The 24,162-nt window shown below is 42.7% G+C and overlaps 1 long non-coding RNA gene across 10 annotated transcripts in view; it reads left to right on the top strand.

Moving 5' to 3' along the window:
* The first annotated feature begins 4,922 nt into the window (after positions 1-4,922).
* The window catches only part of LOC109256177 (uncharacterized), a 267,030-nt gene continuing 247,790 nt past the window's right edge, over positions 4,923-24,162 (top strand). For 9 of the 10 annotated variants that reach the window (XR_008418351.1, XR_008418347.1, XR_008418345.1 and 6 more), the window contains exons 1-2: positions 4,923-5,143; positions 17,330-17,470. This is a non-coding gene — a long non-coding RNA (uncharacterized LOC109256177). The remainder of the gene's footprint in view (positions 5,144-17,329; positions 17,471-24,162) is intronic. The other variant, XR_008418348.1, reaches the window with a different exon arrangement.

Raw genomic sequence — 24,162 nt, 5'->3', positions numbered from 1 at the left:
CTTTTATAATGAACATATATCAGTTCCGTAATAAAAAATATAATAAAGGTGAAATTAGAGAAAATAAACACATTACAGAAATGCAAAGTGTTTCCCAGCCTGGGTGTAAGAAAACTACATCGACTCACTTTCATGGACCCTAAACTTAGTTACAATTTGACACTTAAAACTTGCTACATGAACTTACCTAATCAACTCGGAGATCATAAAGTTTACAGGGGGAATAACTGAACGCCAGACGGATCCAAGACTCACGTTCGCTGCCCAGGGGGATGTGGAGAGCGAGAAAGGAAAACATCTAGGAGAGCTACCTTGAGAGTACAAAGCAAACCACAGGGCACATATTTTGTTAGAAGCGTTGCACAAAAAAAATATAAAAAGCAAGAAAATCTCCCACCACCTGGTATAAAATGCCATATGCTATATTTTCAGAAAAATAACTGTAAAAATTTAATGACGGTGAACAATTAATCCAACTTTTATAAAGTCCATAAGAAGTTTCGTGCTTTACTATTTGAAATTTAAAATATTAGTTAAGAAACATCCCACGTTTATATGAATATATGTGGATTCCAGAAAACTGGGTAAATAATTTGTAGCAAGGATAAATCAAATAGGGGAACGGTAGAAAATACCTACTTTAGTGAATAATGATGATTTTATTTTACTTTATTTTTTTAATTTTTAAACGTTTATTCATTTCTCAGAGACAGAGACACAGAACATGAGTGGGGGAGGGGCAGAGAGAGAGAGACACAGAGAGAGACAGAATCTGAAGCAGGCTCCAGGCTCTGAGCTCTCAGCACAGATCCTGATGCGGGGCTCGAACTCATGGACCTCAAGATCATGACCTGAGCCAATGTCGGACGCTTAACCGACTGAGCCACCCAGGTGCCCCTATAAATATGTGATTTAAAAAAATTAAGTAAACTCTATATGCAGTGTGGGGCTTGAACTCATACCCCCAAGATCAAGACTCACACGCTTCACCGACCAGGACAGCCCAGTGCCCCTAAAATACGTGATTTAAAAATCAATATGCATAAGAAAATAATGTTGGGAGTCCTGTAAAACAAAAGACAAGACTTTTTACCCACGCCCCCAAATTCTTCACATCTGTGGAAGTTGTTGCTGTAATGCCTTCCAATATTTGAAGGAAAGAAGAAACCTGCATCGATTAGTAATTTGGTGAACATGTCGAGGGACAGCCTCTTGTTAGTTAGAAGTTCATAAAGATTAATAGGTTTCTCATTACAAACTAACCAGAGGCAACCAATATAGGAGCAAGTTTCGAATAGTAGTAAAACGATGTAGCAATTTTTGGAAAGGGATGTCAATGAAAAACTCTAATGGAAACGACAAGTACTGTCAATTGGGAAGCCATTTTCATAAATAAAGAATATGGAGAAATGGGGCGCCTGGGTGGCTCAGTCAGTTGATTGAGCGACCAACTTCGGCTCAGGTCATCATCTCGCGGTCTGTGAGTTCGAGCCCCGCATCAGGCTCTGTGCTGATGGCTCAGAGCCTGCAGCCTGCCTCGGATTCTGTGTCTCCCTCTCTCTCTGCCCCTTCCCTGCTCATGCTCTGTCTCTCTCTGTCTCTCAATAATGAATAAACGGGGGCGCCTGGGTGGCTCAGTCGGTTGAGTGTCCGACTTCAGTTTAGGTCATGATCTCGTGGTCTGTGAATTCGAGCCCCACGTCGGGCTCTGTGCTGACAGGTCAGAGCCCGGAGCCTGCTTCGGGTTCTGTGTCTCCCTCTCTCTCTGCCCCTCCCCCGTTCATGCTCTCTCTCTGTCTCAAAAATAAATAAAACATTAAAAAAATTTTTTTAAAAAATGAATAAACGTTAAAAAATTACAAAAAAATAATATGGAGAATTTACACCATTGGGTGAGTCCACAAAAATAGACACACAGATTGGTGGGAGATAATGGTGCATTGAGGAAAAATGCAGACACGTATTTTCACTCATTGAATGACATATGGCACCATAGAGAGGAAGAAAGAGAGAAGGGTACAAAACAGGACAAATTTGTTAATCTAATTTGAGGAAAGAGCATTTGAGGAATGTATTCATCTAATTTGGAGAAAGAATATTTCATCGAGAGTAATGTTATGTAAAAAGAAGCCAACTGTCCAATTGACGTTCAAACTTAATTATTACATTTTTATTCTTTAAGAAAAAGTATTCTGTTTGACCAAGTAATGCAAAAAAGGGCAGAATTTTTAGACAAGCAAGTTTATATACATACAAAAAACCTGACAAATAGTTTGCCATTTTATTTGCCATAATGATGGTAATTCATAAACAACGATATATTGTAAGAGAATTGTTGAGCTATAAGTAGATGTCAATTGTCTGTGTTCATTTATTAGGTAAATATTTTAAATTAAAAATTAATTTTTAATAAATTAAATTTCAAAAGATGGGTTAAAATGCAGAATAGAGTCAGTTTTTAGAGTATTACAATTCTGGAAACATCATGGAAGAAATTATACCAAACTCCCATATAAAGAGCTAAGGATCTAAAAACATACAGGAGTAATTAAGAAGTGGTCTTACACACTTACGATTGAAATTCAGGAATATTACAGATGGAGGGAGTAATAAAGGCAATTTCTAAACATTGAAAAAAGATTTCTAAGCTTATTTATTTATTTTGAGAGAGACAGACACAGCGCGAATGGGGTAGGGACAGAAAGAGAGAGGGAGAGAGAATTTCAAACAGGCTCCATACCGGCAGCCCAGAGCCCAACGTGGGGCTCGAACTCACAAACCGTGAGATCAAGACTTGAGCTGAAATCAAAAGTCAGATGCGTAACGGACTGAGACACCCAAGCATCCCTACAGGCAATTTCTAATGGGACTGTACTCGAATTGTAAAAAAAGGCTCTTTTCTAGATTCAAGAAGGTGAAAATCAAAAATTCACATCAGGATTGAAAAAAAAAAAAGGTCTACTTTCTGTATTCATTCAGAATGTATAAAAGGAAAAGAAAAACCAAGTGGAATAAAAGTGGGACACACAGAAAAGTCTGAATAAAATACAAAGTATCCTCTTCATTCCTGTATAAAACAAAGAAACAAACAAACAAACAAAAACACATCTAAAATATAAGGACCCAAGAGGTTTATATAAAAGTGTTAAAGAGGCAATGAATGATCAATCAAAGCCAAACTAGCATAACTATGTGAATATCAGTTAAGTAACTTTAAGATAAAAGGGGTTAGGGTTACTGCTACCATACTGATGTACAATGACATTTTATGTGGCATCTAAACTTGCATGCAGCAAGTAACATAGCTACAAAATACGAGGGCAAAAAAAATCTGCATGAAAACACAGACAATCACCCTAGTCAGACTCTCCTTTCTTACCAGGCCAGTTGGAAAAATAGAAAGAGAGAGAGAGAAAAAAAGCTTGATTAACAAGCTTTATCTAATGGATAAATATAAAACCACAAGTACAATCTTCTGCAAGCAGAGAATTTTTAAAACTGGCTACAAATTAGGTTCCAAAGCAAGCAAGTTTCAATAAACACCGAGGACGAGTATTGTACAAACCATATATTCTAAGAAAAAACTGTATTGATTAGAAACAAATATAAATTTGAATGAATGAATGAAATATTAACCAAATAAACACCTGCTTGGAATTTCAAAACACACTGGTAAAATAAAAAAAATCATATAAAGACATTAAAATGGAAATGTAAAAATCTATAGAAATGAACAATAATAATTACAGCATTAAAACTTATGTACTTTGAGAAGAAATCGTGTGTCATTCGGGAAATAAATCAGGCCGAAAGTCAGTTACCTTATGCACAATTTAAGAAGTTGGGAATGATAAGAGAAAGATATCCAGATAAAGAACATAAGGGCCTAACGTAATAAAACTCACATAACTTTTGGACTAATATTTAAACTGAGAATTTCCAGAGGCTCTGAGATATTATATTCCAAACACACAAGAGAATTATCAAATATATATATTATAATCTCCATATATTATCTCTATATAGTGTATAACATTTAATACGTCATATGTAATCTACCATATATGATAAAAAGATTCAGGACCCCATGCAAACATGGTTAAATGTCAACAAATGTATCACACAGATTGTGTATATGGGAGGTAAATACTCATTTACTGTGACGATATTTGACTACAATGTACAAAATTCTTAGAATGCTAGATAACGTCTTCAGAAAAAGAGAATGCTTGGCCATACTGGCCTGACGTTTGCTACAAAAGGCAAGCTCCCCGTGGATATAATCAACGGTGAGATTTTTCTAGGGGGTCCCTCACAGGGAACTGAATCGTCACTACCCATAATAAAGGCGAAAACTTTCCTGGACATCACTGCTCCTCGCCTAAAGAGGAGGCTTTATCCCAAGAGACTCTTAAATACGGAGAACAAACTGAGAGGGTCGATGGGGGTTGGGGGAGAGGGGAAAGTGGGTGATGGGCATTGAGGGGGGCACCTGTTGGGGTGAGCCCTGGGTGTTGTATGGAAGCCAAGTTGACGATAAATTATATTCATACAAAATAATAAAGAAAAATAAAAAGGTATAAAAAAATAAAAATAAAAGAAACTCACCATAAACAAAAGATGAGGGTTTCTCTTATGGGCACCTTCAAATATTTTAAACAAGCATGCTTTGCCTTTTTTTTTTTTTTCCCCTTAAAACACCTGTGATTTGTAACTGTGTTTGCGTGAATCCGGGTTTCTGGAACCCCGCTCCTAAAGCCCTTGGAATTTCCTGTGCTGAGAGCCAGAAAGGTGTCTTTTGTTAAGTTAATGAGGTGACTGTGGGCAGGGGGCTGGTCGCCACGGCAACCAAGCCTCTGCTCCCAGGGTTGCAATTTTCCGCCCCACCCCCTGCTCTCTGCGGAGGGGGAGGGCCGGGAGGTTGACTCTGTGGGCCTCCATCCGGCCTGTTGGGAAACTTCCAGAGACATCTCCAGGGAGGGGGTTCAGAGAGCTTCCTGGCCTGTGGACACACGCAGGTGTGGGGAGAGAGGTGCTCCCGGAGAGGCCACGGGAGTTCTGCCCCCTTCCCCACACCTGGCCCTGTGCATGACCTCCTCTGGCTGGCCCTGAGTCCTGTCCTGTCACCATCAACCGTGGCCCGGTGAGTACCATGCTTCTCTGAGTTCTGCGCCCGCCCTAGCACCTTCAGGCACCCGGGGTGGGGGTCCTGGGGGCTCCACTCCACACCCAGGGGTGGCAGACACAGCTGCCAGCCTGGATTTGGGATTGGCATCCGAAAGGGGGTGAGTCTTGCAGGGCTGAGCCCTGAAATGTGGGACCAGGCGCGAGCTCTGTGTAGACGTGTCAGAATTGAGTTGAATCCGTGGTGGGGGGGTGGGGGGGGGGCGAAGAGGCCCCTCCCCACCCTGGAACTGCTGACCTGAATCTCTTACTCTCTCCTCGAGGTGCTGGACTGTTTCTCTACCCCGTCCACGTTCTTTTCCCCCGGAGCCCCCCAACTTTGTTGGTTTCTCCCAAGTTCACTTCAAAGAGGGTGGCGGGGAATTGGATTTTAAAATAAAATTTGTTCTTAATGATCAGGAAAAGGCTGCCGTCAGAATTCCACTGAGAAACTGTGCGGATTAGCAGACGGTTCTAGGTGACCAGGGTATCAGTTTGTTCGTTGTTGCTCGTGGCAAAATTACATCTCATTCTGTGCAGCAGTTTCAAAGTTAATAAAGGGACCCACGTGCCCCCAGATTGAAATGGAAAAGGAATAAATGGTGATACATTAGGACTGGCTTGGAGCTCAGATTCAATCTCGGAGCACTTAAACAATTTACTTGAGATTCGATAACTCATTACGGAAAAGAAAATGTTCGAATGCACGAAGATGTGGAATGAGAAAAAAAAAAAAGTCAAATTCCTGCATTTCGCTCTTGCACAATCTTAATGAGAAACCGTGATGGGCTTTGTATTTATAAATAGAATATGTATGTTAATCTAGTTAACGTCTTACCGTTATTATGTTGATACGTATATATAGCATAACATGATGCATATAAACATTACTATAGGTTCATGTATTGATACGCTGATTAATAGGTTTATGCTTGAGCCCACGCGGAATGGAATTTTGGACGCTACCTTATTCTCTGTATTGTAGGAGCGATTGCAAATAAATTATAAGTAAATTCAGCAAAGGACACAATCTGTGCATAGATGATGCACAGTTCAGTATTCATATTTGGAAACGTTTGTCATCTACGTGTTTAAATCTAAGACTGGAGTACTTAGGGAAGAAAGGTAAAAAAAGAAAGACGGTCCAATTTTGGACTTTTACCAGAAATTCATGAAAATCTCACTTTCAGAACTGACCTTTATGTTGACTTGGTGTGTTTTTATTATGGATACCTGTGTTCCATACTCTCTTTAATGACTTACGTTGTATGTACCTTGCTCTGTTCGTAAAGTCTATCCAAGCACCTAGACTCAGGCAAGAGACTGTGATGATGGCGTCACAGCTTCCGGGAGATCTGTGAGATTTTTATCCTTCTTAACAATTTTGCCCTCTGGTTGCATTTCTTAAAGACCCTTGAGAGGAGGAATTCGGCTCGAGTTAGCATTCTGGAGCTGAGCCATCCCTGGGTCACGGACTGGGTTCAGTTTTCAACCTTATAGCTCAGGGTGCCAAAATCTCTAAACTGATGAACGTCCCTTGGCATTTTGGGCAAATGCCCATGGCAGCACTTCTCATCCTCCCCCGTATTTAAATCTCAGAGAGCCATAATGACTATTAAAACAGGAATCTGGGCACAAAAGAACTACAAAATCGAGGCTAGGCCATCAGGGTATGAATAACAGATGTTAGGAGACATCTATTAACTTTTTAGGTAAGAAATATTATATAGCAGTTGACTGTTAGTATAGAAACAGTCTATAGCTCTAGAAAAATGGGACGTAGAGACAGAGCACTACATAATTTTGAGAGGTTGGACCAACACGTCAGTATAAACAGAAATAATGAAATTACAAACACTGACTTGGGCAATTTTTAAAAAAATATTTTTTATAGTTTATTTGGAGACACAGAGAGTGAGCATGAGTGGCACAGAGGCAGAGAGAGAGGGAGAGACCAAGAACCCCAAGCAGGCTCCACACTGTCAAGGCAGATCCCGATGCGGGGCTTGAACTCTTGAACCATGAGATCATGATCAGACCCAAAGTTGGTCCATTAACCAACTGAGCCACCCAGGAGCCCCGTAAAATCAGGAGTTTCAGGTGTACATCATTGTTATTTTTTTATTAAAAAATTTTTTAATGTTTATTTTTGACAGAGAGAGAGAGACAGAGCATGAGCAGGGGAGGGACAGAGACAGAGGGAGACACAGAATCCAAAGCAGTCTCCAGGCTCTGAGCTGTCAGCACAGAGCCCGATGCGGGGCTCAGACTCACAGACCGCGAGATCATGACCTGAGCCAAAGTCATACGCTCAACCGACTGAGCCACCCAGACGCCCATAGTTTGAGCAATTTTAATGAAATTATTTAGAGTTCTCTAAAATTGATGGATCATCTATGCACAAAATGGGGGGGGGGTTGTAATGACCTCTTCAGTACGCCTGACTCTCTTCCTCTGCGGCGATGGCTCAGTTTCATGAGATCTCTAAGCAGGATGCTCTGTATTTTTCTCTTAAGTCATCTCTGTACAAACTCTTCATGGCTTAAAAAAATTTTTTTTTAATGTTTATTTTTGAGAGAGAGAGAGAGAGAGCACGAGAGAGCACGAGAGAGCACGAGCAGGGGAGGGGCAGAGAGAGAGGGAGACACAGAATCCGAAGCAGGCTCCAGGCTCGGAGCTCACGAACCGTGAGATCATGACCTGAGCCAATGTCGGATGCTTAACCGACTGAGCCACCCAGGCACCCCTCTTCATGGCTTTGAAAGAAAGGGTCTGTGTGGGGCTACGATGGTGTATACATGCCATCATACATCTGCCCAAACCCCAAAAGTGCACAACACCAAGAGTGAGCCCTAATATCTAGTATGGACGCTGGGTGGCGATAGAGTGTGGATGCTGTCCTAACGGCCCTCTCTGCTGGGACTCTTCATCATGGAGGAGGCTGTGTGTGGGTGTGGGGAGGCGGGGAGGGGGGACATCCCTTTACCTTGCCCTCAGTTTTGCCATGAACCTAAAACTGCTCTGAATAATCACGTCTGTTGTTTTAAAGATGGAAAATGAGGGTTGTGTTCCTGCAAACGACAGATGGAGAGGCAAGTGCATTTTGATCCTTGCACGGAGCAGCCATTCCTGTGACACGTGAAGTGTATAGTCAAGTCTAGACCGATACGAGTAGGTTGGGGCTTAGTTACTATTCCAGGAGGCACTGACTCCCAGTCAGTGTGCCTTCACACCAAGACCTAAATATAAATATAAACCCTTCTGTGTCTACCAAGAAGTCTTCTCAAAATAGCTCCTTCTCAACTCTCAAGACCCCCACTTGGCACGTGGCTCCCCAGCAGAGACTCTCGCTTTCCTCAGGGTACCGTTTCTGATGCCCCGTTCCTTCTCCTCATCTCAGGTCCTCATCGAATGCAGCATCTTCCGAGGTTCTCCAGGTTTCTTGCAGAAGGATGCAGGTTCTTGTGCAAACGTATTTCTTTGGTCCTAGTGATGACGTTTGATGAAGGCAACCTTGTCTGTATCACAGAAGGCTCCCCTACGCCCTTCGTCTCTGTCTCACACAAGTGGATGCTTCCTCCTCTGACATTAGCATAGCCGAGAGGATTCGAGTATGAAGCCAGTGCTCCCCATGTTGCGTGATTCTGTCTTCTCTCCTACACATAGTAGAAGCAGACAGCAGCAGGTAACCTTTCCCCAACATGGACCCTTTTCCTCTTTGCACGTGATTAAATGTGTGTGTAATGTAGATATAATGATGCCTGCAAGATTTCTATTCTGTTGATGGAGTTAAACAGCAGACACATTTGTTCCTAATGGCGTGTTGACTTGGAACCTTGGATGGGCAGTTGACTTTGTGGTTGGGGAGAAGGTTATAAGGATCGCTTACAAAGTCAGAATGCCATGAGCCATTCCAAAAAGGGAAAATGGTCCTCATAATGATAATGACCTCCACTTTTATTATATCTTGCATCCAGAAGGATCATAAAGGGCCTAACAACACTACTACAAATGAATATGAGGGTCGTTTCACATAGAACTAAAATGCATCCGCGGTTTCACAGACCACAGCAAGATTAGTCAACAATTTAGACGGGGAACTGAAGGAAAACCGTTCAAGGCACAAGTGGATAGGATGTGCATGAGGTCATTTTACAAGCTGGAGCTGGTCCACAGATTTAAGAGGGAGATCCCCCCCCTCCAAGTATTTAGGAAACTGAGATGGGGAAAAAAGGTCGTCCTCCAGCAATGAGACCTGAAAATCACAAAAGAACATGAAAATAGGAAGTCACATTACACGTAGTGGACGATCTCATTTCAATCTGTAACTAGATTCAATGTATTAACCTTGGTTAATACATTCGTATTCTGTGCCCATCAGAAGGAAAACCTGGGCGTCTGAGTGGCTCTGTTGTGTAAGCGTCTGATGCTTCATTTCGGCTCGGGTCACGATCTCAGGGTTCCTGAGATTGAGCCCTGGGTCAGGCTCTGCACGGACAGTGTGGAGCCTGTGTGGGAGTCTCTCTCTCTCTGCCCTCTCTCCCCTGCTCACGTGCTGTGTCTCTCTCCCTCAAAATAAATAAGTAAAACTTAAAAAATCAACATTTACCAAACCCCTTATTCTGCAGGAGACCCCATGAGATGATCGGAATCAGGCCTAATAAGAGAATTTTGTTTACCTGAACCCCTCTATGTTTATGGGGGAAAAAAGTCAAATTACCATATTGCTGGCCACTTAAGTCTGCCTGCTGATGGAGAATGTACTACTTTTCTTTTAATAGTCTACTGTCAGTGAGAGGCATACGTTATAAGTTAATGTTTTTGGCATTCTCACATTGTGTATCAGTGTTGGTCATTGGTCATTTTGAATTTTCTTCTTCTGTCGTGATGGCTCTACTCTGCATTTACAAACTCAGATTTTTGAATCCTCGTCATTAAAGACCAGCTCCTGTAATAAAATAAAATTAATTCTCGGGAAATGTCCAACATGTACTCCTGTGACCTCTCACTGGATTGTACATATATATATATACACACATATATATGTATATTAAATATATATTAGATAAAATAATGGACAGATATGATAGATTAATGGCTATGATAAATGCATGGATGGTACAATGGACAGATGGATAGATAGATAAATAGATAATTTAACTGTTGGAATGTCTTCGGTTCAGTATATGGAATAAATAAGGGAAAATGTGTGATAGATAGATATGATAGATGATAGATATAGGGATTGCTGAATGGATGGATAGATAGGATAGATAGACAGATGGATGGTAGAATGGATGGATGGATGGATGGATTGATGGGTGGATGGATGGATGGATAAATAGATAATTTACCAGTTAGGATTTCTTTGGTTTGGTATACAGAATGAACAAGGGAAAATGTATGTTGAAGCATTTATGTATTTTTTCATGCAGCCAAAAGTCTTATATTGTATGTCTAAGAAGAATCATTCAAATGCAGCAAAATTAAGAGTGAAGTTTTCCAAAAAAAAAGGTGAACTTTTCCTGCCCAAACAAAAGTTGCAATTTCGTGGATTCTGTGGTTAAACCGTGTGTGGGTTACAAGATTCTCGGCATTCTTTTTTTTTTTTTTTTTTTTTTTTTTGAGACGCAGTGAGAGCATGTGGCGGGGAGGGGCAGAGAGAGAGGGAGAGAGAGAATTCTAAGCAGACTCCTCGCTCACTGCAGAGCCTGATTCGGGGCTTGATCTTACATCTCTGGAGATCCCATGACCCTGCGATCATGACCTGAGCCAAAATCAAGAGCCAAGAACGCTCAGCCCAGTGAGCCAGCCAGACTCCCCTCTCTGCACTTTTTGATATAAGCTTTACATTTAACTTTATTCAAATATACAGACTCAGAAAATGTATAATTTTAAAGTAGACACAACAAGTAATTCAATTCATGTTGGTGGGTACCTCATGAAGATATATCTACGTCTCTATCTGTATCTATATATCGATAGCTATAGCTATCTATATCTGTATCTGTCTATCTATCTCTGTATATATGGCAAGGCCAAGGATGTAATAGGGACCGTTACTGCACATGATGTGAGGTACTTATGTGTAACATCTGTTTTAATCGTTCCAACCTTTCCAGCTAGCGGACAGATTCTCAAATCTGCAGAAGAGAGGTGGATGGACTTCAGAATCTCTCAAAGCTGATCAATGATCGCTTTTTCCTATTTCCATCCCCAAACCGTAGGTATTTCCTCCTAAGTATATCAAGTCGTTCCTTTATTACTTGTGTAGAGGACTTTGTTTCTCTGTTACCATGGTTTGGTTCATGGAGAAGGAACTTTTTCATTAGTAATTAATTCTCTTGTGGAAAATAAATGGACCATGTATGGGTCGGTCCATATCTGAGCTTTCTGTGCAATGTGTTATCCCCCTAAAAAGGAATAAACGTGAATCATCTTTTTAAAAAAATTAGGGGCACTTGGGTGGCTCAGTCTGTTAAGCATGTGACTCTTGATTTCCGCTCAGGGCATGATCTCACGGTTTGTGAGTTTGAGCCCCACAGTGTGGATTCTGCTTGAGATTCTGTCTCCCTCTCTCCCTTCCCCTACCCTGCTCTCTCATAAATAAATAAACTTGGAATTTTGTTAAAAAAAAAAAACAAACAACAAAATTAGGGGAACCTTGCTGGCTCAGTTGGAAGAGGGACCCAGTACTTAAAAAAAATTACTGAGCTGCAATTTATAGCATATTTTTAAAATATATCTTTATAGATACTAAATATATACTCATATATTAAATATATGTATATGTTTATACATTATATCAAATATATAATATTTATGTATTTATATTTTAACATATTTTACATATTTATAAATATGGGTAATGTATAAGTAAATATAGAAAACATAATATAAATGGAAAATATACATAAGATATATAATATGAATATAACATACATGTGTAAAATGTAATATATAAATATGTGTAATAAATATATAAGATGTATTAAAATATGTAATATATAACATCAAATTAGACAAATACACAGTATCAATCTATAAAGCTACATATGTAATAAACATAAATATGCAATATATAAATATATAAAATAAATATAACCTAATATATAAACATAACAAATATACTCTACCATATGATATATACATTTGCATTAAGTATTATATAACAAATATCGTCTCGCAATATATAATACATATATAACATCATATGATGTAATAGAATATAAACTATCTCTTTTTTAAAATGTTTATATTATTTATTTTGAGAGAGAGAGAGAGAGACAGAATCCCAAGCAGGCTCCGTGCTGCCAGCACAGAGCCCGGCACAGGGGCTCAAACTCAGGAACCGTGAGATCATGACCTGGGCTGAAAGTTGAGCATCGGATGCTTAACAGACTGAGCCACCAGGCGCCCCAAACTGTCGCCTTTTATACTATGCCCCTGGCCCACAGGTTCTACTGACGTACCACCAGATGTATCTGTCAGGGTCCAGTCAGGGTGACTCAGACGTCACTGTGTGCTTCCGTAGGGGTTCGATACAGCAGGTGGATAGACAGGTGCTCCAGACTAGGAAGCAGCACCTGGGCCCCTGAGCTGCCTGGGGTAACCCCCGGGAGGCTGTGCTCAGCAGGGCTGGGCTAATCTGTGACCGTGGCTCGGGCAGAATTGCAGGGCTCACCTTTGCTGCCCCGGCCGGCGCCCCGGAGCATGTGTGATGGAGTGCTCCAGGAAGCTGCCGGAACCGTCCGCTGTTGTGTGGCGGCAAGGACCCCTTTGCTGCCCCCTTCGCAGGACCCCTTTGCTCTCCTCCTAACTCTCAGGTTCCCCCTAGTGCCTTCTTACTGGCCAGTAGTCTAGTAACAGACGAAGAAAGAAGCTGAACGCCAGGCCCAGGGTAGTCCCCCAGCTGAGTCCGAGGTTGGCCGAGGAGCATCACGTAGACCTGTTGGCCATCCTCGTTCCGTGTCAACTCGTTAGCCACGTCCTCCAGGGAGATTGCACCTGAGAAGTCAAGAAACCACCGCCCTTCAAAGAGGCTGTGTCCCAGGTTGTGACTCCCTGCAGCAGACAGTTTGCTTGGAGACAAAGTGGAGGAAAAATACAGGAAGCCTGCTGGGCATCGTGCATGAATGGTTTCTTCAACTGTCATCTCACAACTCTTGGTGCTACAGGGATACTGCTCGTCGAGGACAGTGGTGGTTTTCCTGAGAAAACACGCAGAGCAGATCTAACAAGCTGTGCCCCCAAACCTTCTCTCGTTGCCCCTGTAGGGAGCCCTGGCCTCCCCCTGTCTCCCCACCGCAGATACTCACATGAACACTTGCCCCAGACATCCTCTAGGCTTTGCATCATTTCAGATAATTTCAGTTGCTGGGGATCTGGAAAGCCATGGCCGTTTCTTTACCATGCTTTGCATTTTTCCCCCATTAATGCCTTGCTTCTCACTGCAGGAAAACAAGAGAAATTACCAAACGTCTAAGATGAGACTTTGGGGGCAATGTGATAGGGAAGTGGCTTTATTATTTTGGAGGGCTGTGAACAGAAATCCTGGAGGTCCTGGGGAATTTCTCAAATCCTGATGTTAAAGGTGGGGAAACAGTGTAAAGAGACTTTGCCAGATGGGGATAAATGTATTCCTTTTGTGGAAGAAACGGACAGTGGATTTTGCAGTCCCTTCTGCTACACCGTTTTGCAGTCGATTTGTGTTAATACCACTCTGGCCCAACACCTTTCCAGACTGAGCCTCGGTGGTGATGAGTTACAGTGCGAAGGATGCATGTCCCCAACCCAGCCACATCCCCATCTACCCACACGGATCTTGGAGAGATGCTTTCCATAGTCCAATGTTGAATGCAAGGAACATTCGGTTTGTTTTCATCAGAAATGTGGCTTTGCTCCAAAGTTACATTTTATAAGGAGGTGTTTCTTTTCCGGAATTTAGTGGGAAAACTGAGTGTGGTCTGTCTTCGTCACGATAAAACATCTCAGAAGTACCTGTTAAAAATTTTAACTTCAGGTTGAGATTTTTCGGAATTGAGGGTCAATATTTCCATAAAATGTAGGGCCATGTTTTATGAAACTTTGCTAAAAGGAGAAGTAAACACTCATTCAAAGCATGAAAAAGCCACTTGGTGAAAAGATGCCCTCCCTCCCCTAAATTGTGCGTAAAAATATTGTATGACATGGAGATCATGTTCCCTTTCATTGCAGAGTAAATTTTAGTAGCCTAGAAATAACAGTGGGTAATATGGCGGTCATCAAAACCTTACGTGTCTACAGGGACAAAAAAATAAAGGATTTCTTCTTTGTCTTTCTGACGAACACAGTACATTAGAAACCTCCAGGAGGCGGGCTCCATTGGGTGAATGCACTTCTGTGGATGAGTAACGATTGGCCAGATTCTTCTTAGAACTAAGCTGTATCCCAAATGGGGTGTGTTAGGTGAATCTCACTGCTGTGCATGCTAATATGAGCGCTTACGGAAATCATTCTCCTGGGGAGATGCCTTGAATCATCCTGGACTCATAACACATGTCGACCAAGGTCCCTGATTTCAAGATTGTTGACCTACTGCTGTGTTCAGACCTGGGTAAACTGAGAGCTCCTGATTCCTGCGAAAGTCAGCAAATAACCAAGGAAGGGAGGAATTAAGTCTCCTTCGGGGACTGGAGGTGGGGCAGAACAAAACTCAGGAAACATCATTCCAATTGGTTTTGGATTTAGAAGGCAGACGTGGTTTCGGATCAGACTACAGATGCTCTGTGCAGCCACATACGTGTCTTATGTTGGACAAGCGTAGAAAAACGATGTTCGATACTTGAATAAACCGACCCTCGGTTTCTTAACAGTGGGGATATAAGGCTTACGATGCAATCCTTTCTGGCATCTACACTTCTCTCTTGTCTTGCCATTTTGGTGGCCATCAGTAGGAGGAAAGAAGGAAGGAATGAATTTGTCTCAGAATGCTCTATTCAATACCTTTTGTATATCAATATTCAATTAAAGAAAAAAACTGTTAGGAAGTGTTTCTTCTTCCACCCTATAATTTTTATGTACTTTGACAAAATATCAAGGAAAAAGCTTGTAGTAAACGTTTATTCAGTTTTTACTCCATCTCTGTCTGCCACATTTCGTTTCTGTTCTTTTATTCATTCATTCATTCATTCATTTGATGTCCGAACTTGTTGCTGAGCTGTGACTGCGTTATCTCATTGTCTGTCTGAACCTTAAATTCAGGAAGTCACGACACATCCCATGATCATGAACGCATTCATCTAAAACCTACTCATAAAACTTTTGAGGCTTGATAACTTGTAGTAATGATAGTCTGTTTTATTAGGACTGTCTGGTAAACCTGCATTCGATTCTTTTTTTTTTTAATTTTTGTTTTTTTAATGTTTTATTTATTTTTGAGACAGAGAGAGACAAAGCATGAGCAGGGGAGGGTCAGAGAGAGAGGGCGGCACAGAATCTGAAGCAGGCTCCAGGCTCTGAGCTGTCAGCACAGAGCCCGACGCGGGGCTCGAACTCACAAACTGCGAGATCATGACCTAGCCGAAGTGGGACGCTTAACTGACTGAGCCACCCAGGCGCCCCATAAACCTGCATTCGATCCTAATAGTAAATGTTCTCCGCATCCTGTGTCAAGTTCCCTAAATGCCAGACGGTTACCTCCCCAGTATTCCTCCATTCTAAAAATGTTTATTTTATTTATATTTGAGAGAGAGAAAGTGTGAGCAAGGGAGGGGCAGAGAGAGAGGGAGACACAGAATCTGAAGCAGGCTCCAGGCTCTGAGCTGTCAGCATAGAGCCCGACATGGGGCTCGAACCCATGAACCATGAAGTCATGACCTGAGCCGAAGTTGGACACTTAACCGGCTGAGCCACCCAGGCGCCCCCGCATGACCACACCTTCTAGCATACCGGTCTTCAAATACTTTTGATGTTGACCACGTTATCGGATAAATAAATAGATGCTTAACACTTAACCAACTCCCACGTGCAGAAAACAAAAAGCTATGTGTATCATCAACTTTTTGATTTCCTCCTGTGAAATAAAAATCACAATAACGGAAAGGAGGGATGTCCCAAAGGCACAGCAAACGAAAGACCACATTCAGTAAAGGGGCCAAAACCAAAGGGAGAGTCCTGAATTTTCTCTCCTGTCTAAACAGCCGTATGGGAAAGGAAACTTCACAGTTACAGGTGTTTGGAATGGGGGTTAAAGCAGGAAATGAAGAGAGTCCCACACTTCCCAGGGACAGCCTGGCATTTGGTGAGATTTCTTCATGTTCTTCCTTTTCTCGCCTAGCAGCTGCTCTGCTGAACCCTGAAAATATGAGAGGCAGGAACTAGCCATTCCCATCCTTGAAGTACCCAGGGACCGAATAAATTCCTGTCATCTCTGCATGAATTCAGACAAATCACAACTGTTTTTGCCATGAGACAATGGTGATCACTGTAGAATAAAGGCGAGGAGACATTTGCCACATGATCATAGAAATCATTCAAAGTTCAAAGAGCTGGGAGGAGAATATTTAACCAGACAGTGTCAGAATATTTGCGTGTGGGGAAGAGAAAACATTTCAATAGATTTTAATTCTCAGTACTCTTTGGTAAGATCTGTATAATTTAATTTAAAATATCAGCCCACTGGGGTGCCTGGGTGCCTCAGCTGGTTAAGCATCCTACTCTTGATTTCGGCTCAGGGCACGATCTCACAGTTCCTGGGTTCGAGCCACATGTCAGGCTCTGTGCTGACAGCCTGGAGCCTGCTTGGGATTCTGTGTGTGTGTGTGTGTGTGTGTCTCTCTCTCTCTCTGCCCCTCCCCAATTGCTCGCTCTCAAAATAAATGAATAATCAATAAAAAATTAAAATATCTGCCCAGTATTGGTGCAACGACAGAAAACATGGGTCACCAGAAAGATAAACAAATCTCAGAAATGTCTCGTAGCCTACGAGCAAAACAGAATCTGGCCATGTTGATTTGGACAAGGACACAGGGTAGTGGGATCTTGCCTTCACCCCTCTTCCTCCCACATTGATCTCTGTATAAACCGTGCTACAGTTATTGAAACTAAGAAATTAACTTTGGCACAAGATTGCAAAGTACGCACATAATTCAAATGCCATTTCCTTTTATGTATTTGTTTTTCCCAGTCCAGGATCCATTCTGGGACCCCACGTTATATCTTGGCCACGGTGGCTGACTGTCCTCCTGCATGGGGAAGGCCCTACATCTTTCCTGATGGCCCTACATCTTTCCTGATCTTTCGTGACCTGAACACTTGAAGAATAACGGTAAGTGTTTTGTTGAATATCTCTCAATCCGCACCTGTCTGATGTTTTGTGGGAAGGACGCACTCCTCAAACCGAAGGAGCTTACGGTATGAGAAAGTGGGAGGAAATGGGATGACCCACCAACAACAGCACTAAATTAGAACCCATAGGGTTACCTGAAAATCAGTGAAGTTCATGCAGCTATTGTCTATAATTTCATGACTAAATGGGTAACAAGAGAGACCCCTACCTTAGAGAAGAATTTCTGATACCTCTGGAAGGAATGAGGCCAATATAAAGTCCAAAGTAGCCAAGAAAAGGACAATGTTTTCATGGTCTCCAACCATCTCCCACAGACACGCAGTAATTACAAAGGGATAAATGATAACTTTAGAGAGGCAACGCCCCACAGACCATAAATTAATCCGGTAACGAGATGCCCTGACCATGTTGCAGTGTCACAGAAACATTCTTAGCATCGCAGGAGTACTTTTAACCTGCCACGGGCGTGTAGCGTATTCACAACACACGTCTTCGGGAATCCAAACTGGGTCGCGTATGCTGTAACGCCCCCTTATTCCAGCTCTGGCTACATAACCTAAAGAGATTCTCATGTATTTGCACCAAAGGGATAGAAAAATAATGGCATTGCATCATCACGAGCGCGCTGATCGAACAAAGAACGAAAGCCACCAAGATGCTCACCGAGAGCAGAAGGTGTAATGTCTGGAGGAAAGAGTTGCCCAAATGGCTCCGCCGTTTATCATTTGCGTGGAGTACGCAAAGTGTAGAGAAATGTGTGGATCTACACGTTCGTTCTAAAAATCTAACGTCATGCGTGGTTTTGGTTGACCTTCGAGCAGGGGTGTCCTGTCCAATGCCTGGACTCTCGCCAGTGGTACCTTGCTTTCCCAGACCGTGAAAGTCTCCCTGTTCTGTAAACTCAATTTCCCTCACCGTGAATTGGGAACACCTTTGTCCAGACCTGTGTCTGAGCCCGTAAACATCCCCTGTGCTTTCTGTTCTGCCTCCTGGACTTTGCACCCCCGTCCGCAGGCCTTCTTGTTGCTGTTGGTATTTTCCTTTTGTTTTGATATTAGGTCGATTCTTCCCTTGTGTAGAGATGATCTCTCTATGGCAGGAAATCCTACTCAGTGTCTCCCTTCCTTCCTCGTTTGCCGTCAGTGATATAGACACAGTCGTGTGTCGCATTTTTCCTTGAAGTGTTGTGCGTGTGCGACTGTTTGATACTTTCTGTCCTCAGAAGAAAAAAACAAAACAAAACCATGTGCTAGGTTGCCTGGTATATTTATCTCTTGAACCACATTTGAAGCAACCAGCCTTCCCCTCCCCAGCTATAGGTCTAGAAAGTGATCGTTTTATGCGCGTTTTCCTGTGGGCCAGACACATACGTGGCAGCCCCGACTCTCTTAGAAATAATTCCCATTGTCTGCTGTCTTCGTAGCTGTTTGTTCTTTCTGCCAAGTTGCATCTCAATGTGGCTTCCATTTGCTCTGTCATCAAATATTTATTGAGTTTCTACGACCGTCCGGTTGTTAGACAATCAGATCAGATTGTGCACCCGTGGAGGAGAATTGGAGCTCGACCCCATCACCAACTGGTGCGGAAATTCTGTCCTTCCCTCCTTGGCCAGGACAGAGCTGTATATCAACGGGATCAGAACAGCGTGCAAATGCAACCGAACAGGGTTGTCACGTGGTCGTGCAATGCATGAGTCTGGTGGAAAGCTCACTTAAAGCAAGTGGCTTAGATCTGAGCTCCAAGGGGGATGTTCATCCTATGATCAGTTGAAACATAGACACGAATCAACACTTGCAATGCCTTTTGAGGTGATAGACGGGCAACAGGGAGGAGGTAGAACACGGCACCCTGGGTCCATGTGTCCAAAAGTTCACTTGCAAATAAAGGGTCTCTACCAGTGCTCATTGCTTACCCCTCTCCTCCATTGGCAGCCTGTCCTTAGAGGGAGGCAGGAGGTAGGTCACCAAAGACCAAATGCATTCAGTCGTGGCAATGAAATTGAGTGCATATGTGTGGCCTCACGCCCTCAAGACTGGGGCTCCATTGGACGGGAAAGGTCACATATAGGTGTTTGAATTACCCACTGTCTTTCAGCCTTCCCAGCAGATCTGTCAGCAGCTTGCTGCTGGGGCATTTTTAGAAAAATAGTACCTCCAGAAAATAGCTCTATTTTATTGTGGATTTAATTTACATTGTTTTTTTTTTTTAATTAATGTTTTTGAGAGAGAGAGAGACAGAGTGAGAGCAGGGGAGGGGCAGAGAGAGAGGGAGACACAGAATCCGAAGCAGGCTCCAGGCTCCGAGCCGTCCGCACAGAGCCCGACGTGGGGCAGGAACCCACGAACTGTGATATTGTGACCTGAGCCGAAGTTGGACGTTTAACCGACTGAGTCACCCAGGCGCCCCAGATTTAATTTACATTCTTGAGAACTATGATTTTAATTATCTTCTCATACCTGGATACACAGACACATCTCTGACATCGGTGCCACAGTAAACGATGAGATCTACATTGTGTCTAGCTTGTTTATTTTCATACAGTTTTAAAAACTATTTACATCTTTCCAAGATGTAAGTCTCTTGGAAAGATCTATCTCTTGCCTCACAGAAGGAATCATTATCTTTTTTTTTTAAGTTTATTCATTTTTGAGAGACAGAGCATGAGCAGGGGAGGGGCAGAGAGAGAGGGAGACACAGAATCCGAAGCAGGTTCCAGGCTCCAAGCTGTCAGCACAGAGCCTGATGCGGGGCTCGAACTCATGACCTGTAAGATCATGACCTGAGCCGAAGTCAGACACTTAACTGACTGAGCCACCCAGGTGCCCCAGAAGGAATCATTATCCTACGTTCGAACAACCCAGCACTTAAAAAAAATCCTTCTTTTGTTTTTTTTGGGTTTTTGTTTTTTAAAGTAATGTCCACGGACCAATGTGGGGCTCAAATTCACGACCCTCAGTTCAGGAGTTGCACGCTCCACGGACTGAGCCAGCCAGGTGCCCCAACACAGCATTTTTTTAAATAATTCTCCTAAATGTAAGCATATCTATAATAACTTTAGGAAATTATTCAATTTAAAAATCTATAAATAATATATGATCCCATGCATTCACTTCTCTCACATTGTTATTTTGTTTTGAGAAATATTCCTATGATTTCATGTAGATACAGTTTACATTTTTGAAACATGCATTCAGTGCTGTATGTTATTGGGAGTAGGTCACACAACATAACTTTCTTCTATTCATGGGCATTTTGGTCCTTTTCACGTTTTTTTTTTTTATGTTTGTGGGTTCTCTTTTCTTTCTTTCTTTCTTTTTAATATTTATTTATTTTTGGGAGAGAGAGAGAGAGAGACAGAACACGAGTTGGGGAGGGGCAAAGAGAGAGGGAGACACAGAATCTGAAGCAGGCTCCAGGCTCTGAGCTGTCAGCCCAGAGCCCCACACGGGGCTCGAACCCATGAACGGTGAGATCATGACCTGGGCTGAAGTTGGATGAGTCACCCGGGCACCCACATTTATTTGATTTCTTTCATGCAATGCTAGAGCACACATCCTGTCTCGCTCCTAGCACACATACACGAGGTAGTCTCAAGGAATACATTCAAGCAGGTGCACAGGATTCAGCCTTTTCACTGATTTCAACCTCCTAGGTAGAGACACATTTCTCTTTCAGTTGTTAAAAACGCACACTCCCATCAGAAGTGCCTGGGGATCCTTACCTCCCCACCGGGCTTGCCTTTATCAAGTGTTCTCACCCGTCAGTACTTGACAAAGCGAGGTTCAGCAATCAAATGCACTTTTAGGTTGTGATTTTGAAATGTAGCACTAACTTTGAGGATCTTGTCGTTTATTTCATCAATCTTCATAGGAACAAAAACCCCTCAGCCTATTCATATATTTTGCCTGATTTTCATGGAGCCACCTGTGTTTGCTATACAGACTTGTGTGTGCAGATCAGCCAGTGGGATTATAGATGTTGCAAATAGATTAGCAAAAGGTGCAATTTGTTACATTGTGTGTATGTTGACTTGTTGAAACAAATCGATGTATCGTTGATGTTCAGTTTTATTTATCACTTATTTTTTAAAATGTTTCCTTACTTGAAAGAGAGCGAGCGGGCAGGGGAGGGGCAGAGAGAGAGGGAGAGACAGAGGATCCAAAGCAGGCTCTTTGCTGTCAGACGCGGGGCTCGAACTCACGAACGGTGAGATCATGACCTGAGCTGAAGTCGGATGCTTAACAGAGTGAGCCACCCAGGCGCCCTGACCTTCAGGTTTAAAATGTATGCATAGCGAGGCGCCTGGCTGGCTCAGTGGGTTAAGCATCCGACTGTTATTTTCAGCTCAGGTCATGATCTCCAAATTTGGTGAGATTGAGCCTCGCATTGGGCTTGCACTGACAGCACAAAGCCTGCTTGGGATGCTTTCTCCCTGTCTCTCTGCCCCTCCCCTGCTCTCTCTGACAAAATAAATAAAACCTGAGAAAAATAAAATGAAATACGTATGGCATAAACAGCTCCACACGCCCGTGGAAAATCTTGCAGATGTAATAATGCACCAGCAACACAGTGAAGAAACGGGTCCTCCCTGTGGCCGTGAAAATCATCATCAGTGCTGCCCCTGTCATCTGTCCGTCACCGCCCACCCCACAGAAGAAGCTTTCCCCTGCCTTCATTTTCATTTTCTTCCCTTTATCCACTGCTGGACTGGACGTGTTTCCACGTCCTCCTGGTTTTCACTCCCGATCACGTGTGGTTCACTTAGCAGTGCACCTGTCTCTCTAACTCCTCTCCTCTCTTCCAGCCTATTTGTGCTAACGGGACACTCGCTCTCTTTTCTCGCCCCGCATCTGCCCGACTTCTGCACCGGGCACATACTCTCAGGGCAGACTGCCACGTCTGTTTCTTACTGGTTCCAAGCTGGTTCTGCTTGTTGGCAGAATTCTCCTGCCTCCGTCGTTGTTAGGACTGGGACCCCCATGTCCCTGCTGGCGTTCCCTTAAGGGCGGTCTCCAGCTTCCGCAGGCTCCAGGGGTTTGCATGGACATCTCTGGAGACATCTGCTGACCACAGATGTGCTCTCCTAATGTTCACATTAGGAGCATGTCCAGATCTAGCTTGGGTATTTGGTGATATCTTCTAGGATATTTTTGTTGTTGTTAATTTTTTTAAGGTCATTTATTTTGAGAGAGAGAGAGAGAGAGAGAGAGCATGAGCAAGACAAGGCAGAGAGGCTGAGAGAGAATTCCAAGCAGGCTTCACGCTCAGCCCGATGGGCTCAAACCCACGAACTGGGAGATCGTGACAAGAGCTGAAATCAGATCAGATGCTTAACCGACTGAGCGACCCAGGCGCCCCTTCTTGGACAGTTCTTAGCTCTTCCCTATAGAGTGACTTGAGCATTTGCACAGTAAGGTTGTTCCACTTAATCAACTTCCCGTGGCTGATGGCTCCTACCGGATGTGTTCCACAGCCCACGTTGACCGCGGTCACTGACCACGCACACCTTCCAATCCTCAGTGGCCGAGAGATCTAAAAACCCTGTGGGTTTGGACACCACCCCCACTGTGACAGTGGACTTCCTTGCTTAGAAAGGTACAAAATTATAGTTCCTTCCAGAAGGTGAATGATGCTACTGTCTTCAACCGATTTGACACAGAATGGAAGGAAATTCAGCGCGGTCCGAGGAAACCCCATCAGGTTATAATTTATCAACAGTGCTATTTGTAATTTTTATATTTTTCGAACTGAAGACTCATTTATTTATTTATTTTTTAATGGCTACCTTTGGCTTTTCAGGAAGCAATGAATCCCGCTGTTTGAGATGAGCAGATGGCAGGGGGCGGGTTATCTCAGTCTAGGAGAGCAAGTTATGTTCAGATAAAGATTGTCACAATTATTCTTCTCACTGAGCACTCTTCAGCACTCAACATGTCACTGGAAACAAACGTCTGTGGAGAGTGAATTCTCGCCATGTTATTGTAACAGGCAGTGTCCCTGGATTCTGTGACACTAATACTTCTTATGTAATCATAAGTTTCTGCTTCCATTAGTGGGGTCTCTTCTGATCTTAATAATTTTAGGGGCCTTCAAGGACCCTGTGACTGGACTTCTTTAGGCAGCTGGTCAAAATTAGATAATTGTAGACAGATGTCACTATAAAGAGATGATAGCAAGATAGATATGACAGATGCTAGGTGGATACCAGTGTAGATAGATGACAGAAAGATACGTAGATAAGACAGATGATATCTACATAGATATGATATGATAGGTGATAGGTAGATAGACAGATATAGGGATGCATGGACATAGTTAGGACTGATGATAGATAGATGATAGATAGATAGATAGATAGATAGATAGATAGAAAGAAATGATAGATGGTTGGATGGATGGATAGATAAGACCAATGATAGATAGATGATAGATATGATGGATGGATGGATGGATAGATGATAGGTAGATAGATAGATAGATAGATAGATACAGGGATGCATGGACATAGGACTGATGATAGAGAGATAGATACATACATACATACATACATACATACATACATACATACATATGATGGATGGTTGGATGGATGGATAGATAAGACCAATGATACATACATAGATAAGACCAATGATAGATGATAGATGGTAGGTAGGTAGATAGATAGATAG

Source organism: Panthera pardus, unplaced genomic scaffold (assembly GCF_024362965.1).
Source record: "Panthera pardus isolate Hobbes unplaced genomic scaffold, ASM2436296v1 HiC_scaffold_27, whole genome shotgun sequence".
NCBI classification, from domain to species: domain Eukaryota; kingdom Metazoa; phylum Chordata; class Mammalia; order Carnivora; family Felidae; genus Panthera; species Panthera pardus.
Note: the sequence above shows the minus strand (reverse complement) of the source record. Positions and strands in the feature narration are given on the sequence as shown.